Here is a 6,640-nt window from a genome sequence, read left to right on the forward strand (position 1 = left end):
AGAGATTTCAGTGGGCAAATATTCAGGAAAAGAATGAAAAAGAATCCAGGCGTTCCACTGCTATAAAGGATGAGGGAAAAGGGTCAGAAAAAAGTATCACGTACTCTTCTAGCCATGTTTTTTCAATAAACATGACAGCTGCCATGCTGTTTTGTGAGAGCTGTGCCCTTGTCATGGTATGTTTTACATGCTCTGAGTACACCTACAAGATTCAATCCCTCAGGGGAATCTCATGCAGGAAATGCAATATTGTTGATTCTTGTGATGCTAGGGTGTGAGACAGCAGTCTGTCTCAGCTGGGCATTTGATTCCCCAGGCTCAGATATTTCTAAGATGTTATCTTTAAAGCTTGTCCAAAAAGGAAAAGGGGTAGGAGCTTGCACAGCCTTACAGGTTAAAGCCCAAAACACTTAACTTCCACTTCTGAGTATGTCAATCAGATACACAAAAGTTCCTTGATGACTTAATTGCAGAAACTAAGAATACGAATGTAATACAACTTATGACTGTGTGACAGAAGGTAAATGACAGCTTGCTTGGAAGACAGAAAGAACTGTGGAGCTGCGTAGGGGATGTTTGTTTAAAGCAGTGCTCCATGCTACTCCTCCAGGGTAACATGGAAGAGGTTGAGGATGGCAGAAACAATTCAGGGGACTATAGTGTTCTCTGGGAGTGCACAGGAAGTTATGGCTGCACGCTCTGGGAGGTGAGGGAGGAATGAGGAAGGGTATAAAGGAGACTTATGTTCTTGCCTCCATTTATTCCCCTTTGATTCCTGTTTCATGGTAACGTAGCTGTGCAGAACCACCTTTGTATCACGGCTGTCATCATCCAATAACATTACGTGAAGGAGAAATATATCTCCAGGTCCTTTTTGAAACTCTGGGGATTGCAGTAGTCTGTGTTTAAATGATACAACACACAGAAAATTATTTGCAGTCTCTTCTTCACCCAACACATACCCGCCCTGTAAATAAAAAAAACACAAACTGCTTGTGTGTTGAGGGAAATTGTAATGAAAAGTTCTTCCTCCAGACAATTTGTTTTCCCCCACCTTCTCTTTAAAGATATAAATCCTCCCCTAAAAATGGACTCTTGTATCAGATACTCAGCTATTTCTGAGAGTTTAGCAGTTCACGTTAAAAGGTAGGAATTGAGGTTTGACTATTAGACTAAAAAACTGTGATGCTGGAAGAGAGAGCATTTCACAGGTAAATCTCTGGTTTTAGCATGAGAATAACATCAAGAATTTGTCATTAGGATGCGCTATGAAACTTTAGAAACTCATTCTAGAGTCAAGCAATAAATCAAGAAAGTAAAAATCTTTTCCCTTCACAATGGCAAATTCACTGAGGAATTTTCTAAACAGTAAAATCAAGGCAATTTTTCTGTATTGGTCATAGATATTCTTGTATTGAACCTCTCTTTGAAGAAGATGAATACAAATGTATCATATTCTGCTTCCTTGTTGGTCAGCTGGAGATGCAGGCTGGTGATTTAGCATCTCCCAGACTATCAGCATCACTCTTCCTAACATTTTGCTTGTATAAAGTATGGGGAGTTCACACTTCTCAGTTGGCAAAACAAAGCAGAACTGCTGTTAAACAAGGTTGCCTTCCTAGGGAAAACTCATCAATTTTACCACATCTTAGCACAAAATGCCAGAAACATTTATCTGATATGTTGCTGCATAAAAAAAGATGTGATGCAAGAGAAAAGGGAAAATTATTTGGGAGGAGGGGTGGGGAGGGATTGTGTACTGGCTAGATGAGTTCTTTGAGGAACAGGTATGAGAAACACATTATGTAATTACAGTTTCAAGTGTTTCGGTGACTGTACATTTCTTGTTTACTATTTGAGTTGAAATTTAAAATGTAGGAAATAAAATCCTGAGGTTTACTATTCACTACCCAAAAAATAAGTAAGAAATAACTAGTCATTATTTTTCTGAAAATTGTGCATTTCTTACATATTGGTTCAACAACTTTCTTTATTATGCAAGAAGTGAAATATCTCTTCATGCATTATGGCATCACCATATCCTATTTTATTGCTGGCAGGTTTGTACTGTATGACAATAAAATCAATAAATGCAACAATAAAATCATGCATCACCATCTGTGTGTTCAAAACAATTTTATAGCAGATTTACTGTCTAGATCCTTCTTTGAGAAATTTCTCTGAAATATTTGACCATTATATAGGTATATTGTTGTACATTATTCTAATAGGCATATATATTATGTATTAATTACATACTATATATCATATAGGATATAATACATTAATTGTACATTATGTAGCATGTCTTTTTAATATCTATGTAGATGGAAACATTTTTCCTTCTTGTCATGTAGATATATTTTCAAAATGGAAGAAATTACTCTATTGATGATCTAGATTTTGTCTCTCTGCTCAATAGGTAGGAAAAAAATGACTGCTACAGCTGGATCCAGGACAGTAAGACCTGTATAGACTAACTAATTGAGAATATGGAACTGGTTTTAGGTTGGGATGTTGTAAACCCAGCCACATCTCCTTTTCAGATCCTGGAAGTGACCTTGCCATTCATAAGCATTGTTTCAACTCAGAGGCATTAACATTTATTCTTTCTGTGAGCCAGAATGGAAATTTTGTGCATTATTTTCAAAATGGCATTGTTAAATGTCTACTGTATTTTTATTATAAGTGTGCTGGTACATAAGAAGTTGATTTTTACTAAAAAAAATAACTGTATATTACACCTTAGCTGAGGCAGTGTAAGTTGCTGTCTTTTACAAGGCTTTAGTTCTGGTGTCCGGTGAATTAGTATGTCTCAAAATGGAGAAATGTAAGTCATGTATTGTCATATCCCCTTTAGCTTGGCTTCAAACATTTTATGCCTGGTATGCTACCAAAGCAGCAGCCACTATCTGAATGCAAGCAGTGCTGATATAATAACATTTCAGTCTCAACTGGAGAAACCACATAGCACATGTTTAACTTCTTATACTTAATTAAAGAGAAATTCAGTTCCTGGGGTGAGAAAATCATGTAAATTTACTGGATAAGACAGATAATATAAGGATTATAACATCTTCAGTAGCATGATCTAGTATAGCAGATGCATTACCAATTCACATTGCATACACATGACCAAGCAGGTAAAACATTTAGAATTAAATGTAATCTTAATATCCTCAGATTTATGATCAGTATATCAATTATAGTTATATAAAATATTATATCTCTTACTACACACTCCAAAGTTTATCCAGAATTTTTTTTTTCTATTATATTTACTCAGTAGTTCAATTTCAAGTATCTGTGAAAATTCAAGCAGGTTTTATGATGGATAATGAAGAGAAAAATCAAATCTGGGGAATATGTTATCAAAGGTCAAAAAGACTATTGTAATAGAAGGGTGGTTTTCCCCTATATTTCAAGTAAAAATAATTTTATTCTGAAACAACCAGATTATCATATTACAAAGAATATCTTATTTTAGAATCACCGTGGAGTATCCATTTACTTAACATGAAGGGATTCTTTTATCTTTGAAATATGCATTGGTTATTCCAAATTCATGGGGTTTCTTAATGGTGATAAAATGAGAAATATTTAAATATTTAAATATAGTGTAAACCTCCTAAATAGTACACTTAGAAACGTTTTGTCTTTAAATTTAGATAACGAATAATAATATATTAATAGTAGTGTTTTGAAAACAAAGTATTTTGTGTTCCAATATGTAGGACAGTGGTCACATTACAACTGGTTATGAGTTTAAAGAAGCCGTTTGAGTGTAAAGTATCTTAATTATGATATTGATTCGGTACTAAAAATCTGTAAGTGGTTCAATGACGAAGCAAAAAAAACCAGAAGGCAATGATCTAAACAAGAAAAATAAAAATAAATAAATAAAGGGCTCCCTGAATGACAGTGTGCAGTTTATTACTGGTGTAATAAATCAAGTTCAAAAAAACTATTTTCAGGTCAAGGAAACTTTCTAAATTTCTAAAGCTTTTCTTAAATTCAGACAAATATTAAAGAGTTGCTTCTGTCAATTTGTGTAACGAGGTTAGAAATCAAACTGCAAATATTAAAGGCATTTTTACAGTTCCATCACCAAATGGAAAAGGAATAATGGTTTGCCTATTCAGAGCTAAGTATGCTTGTAATATTCTATTACGGAAGTACTGATGAAATGAAAGCATTACAGCTGCTCATACTTGAGCTTAAGACTATAGAATGAAAAAAAACCCAACCCAACCCACCAGCAAAAATCCTCAGAAAAACTGACAAGTCAGAAGAAGACTCTATAGTAGCAGTTCACAGCACATCCACACCCTTCCTTTCAGCTCAGTCACTGCAGGCTCACAATCTAAATGGCAGCAAGACACCAGCAGTTTCACTCCCTGTTGCTCTGCACTAGTCTTCTCAAAGGTGTGAATGAGCAAGAGGGCTGGGATAATCTCAGTTATTTATTATTCCGGAGCACTGATTATTTACAACATATTACAAATGAGCAAAGATGTTTCAGATATTAGAGCAACTTACAACATTAGTAGTGCTGCTGAGGAGGTGCAAAAAGGGTGATTAGGTGCTGTTATCCCAGACAATTGGAGTTTGGAGAAGAGGAGATTGAGGGGTGACCTTATTAGTGCATATAAATATATAAAGGGGGAGTGTCACGAGGATGGAGCCAGGCTCTTCTCAGTGGCAAACAATGATAGGACAAGGGGCAATGGGTACAAACTGGAAGACAAGAGGTTCCACTTAAACTTGAGAAGAAACTCCTTCTCAGTGAGGGTGACAGAACACTGGAACAGGCTGCCCAGGGAGGTTGTGGAGTCTCCTTCTCTGGAGACATTCAAAACCCGCCTGGACACGTTCCTGTGTAACCTTATCTAGGTGTTCCTGCTCCGGCAGGGGGATTGGACTAGATGATCTTTTGAGGTCCCTTCCAATCTCTAACATACTGTGATACTGGATACAATAAATTCTCTAGATTGTACTCCTCACTTTCTCTATTACATTATCCATTTCCTATATTTGGGGATTTTACCAATTTGCTCTTTTCAAAACTAATCTGAGGCAATTTCGTAGTGGCCCTTGGGAAGTGTTTATTAAAGAAGTGCATTTTTGTACTTAGTTTTTGTTGGTCTGCTTTGTTGAGGAGAGAGGAGTAGTGGTGGTTTTCTAGACTAAATCAGAGCAATGCAAACAGTTTAATGCCAAACCAACATCCTTCCCACCCCTATGCCATACACAATAACAAAATCTCAAGGGCTTAATGGCAGTAACCTCCAAATCTGTTCCAAACCCTTCCAAGAATCTTATGAAGAATCATACGAAAGTTATACAACAGCAAATTGCAAATGATACAGAAAAGCACATAACTTGCATAATTCATTACATGAGGTCAATATTTTCAAAATTAAAATGCCTCTGACATTCAACATTAGTATGTTACAGATTAAGCATTAGCTTTGTTCATACTGAAAAACTAAGTTTCAGATTTGATATTCAACCAAAATCACCTGGTCTGCAGCATCCACTGGTGAAACCAAAACAATTAAAGCATAGCTAAATAAATGGGATTTCATTTATTCTTATAATAAATTTAATGGAAAATGGAAATTTTGTTATGGTTTGAAATTTAAGATGTTAATTGGCTTATAATATGGTGTCAAATTATAAATCTTTAAATTATGTTATGCTGGCAAGGAGACATAAATTAATCTTGATAAACTAAGATAAATAGCTGAACTTAATTACAGTTTAAGGCTATTTTCTATTCAATAATTGCTTGTTGCAAGTGTAGACTAATGACTTCTTTTCATTAACTGGTCTAAATACTTTATTTGGTTATAGCAGACTTGATAAGATTGCTCACCTATGCATTTTGTATGTTATTCATTATAAATCAAAGAGAATTCTTCAACTATTAAATAAAGCCCTTCTGCTTATGAATAATTCGCACAAAATTGTCTAAGGCATAGGAAAAAAAAATACATTGATTTCAGGGAATAATATTCTTTAACTTAAATTTACTTACAAAGGAGATACTTGACACACTGTATTATTGCATTTAAAGATGATTTATCCATGTTGATAAAGAAACACTCAGTTAGGCGAAGAAACCAGCATTTATTCCTTGTGTTCCCTATTGCTCCCTTTTAAAATTATTTCATTGGAAGCCATTACAGCTATTTTGCTTGTCTTCAATTAGATTGTTTCCTAAGACAGGGAACATTAATCTAATGTGAATAAAATACTGAGAGTAATTCTTTGTGTGAATAAACGGCACTATTGTTAAGATCTGCGCAGCCTATTTCGTGATTCTTTAGGACCGTGCATGTTAATAATGTGAGAGCAAATCCTTTAAATAACCCCTGCCTGTAATGGATTTGACAATATATCCAGTAGCTCTCTGCAACTTATTGTTCTGTGTTCTTATTTTCTTCTGCAGCAGCACAAAACATGAATACTCCAATATTTTGTTCAGATTTCAAAGAGGAATCCTTCAAACAGGTCCAGTGAATTTAACATAATTTGCAGGAGGTAGCATCGCTATTGGAAAAGACCAGTGTGTTAGCAGCTGCTGTGGGCAGCATATAAGGAAGAGGCTTATGAGCTCTTTCCAGGTGACAAAAGA

This window comes from Neopsephotus bourkii, unplaced genomic scaffold, assembly GCF_033783945.1.
Source record: "Neopsephotus bourkii isolate Nb327-2 ecotype Australia unplaced genomic scaffold, CSIRO-AGI_Nbou_v1 NB_1685, whole genome shotgun sequence".
Lineage (NCBI taxonomy): Eukaryota > Metazoa > Chordata > Aves > Psittaciformes > Psittacidae > Neopsephotus > Neopsephotus bourkii.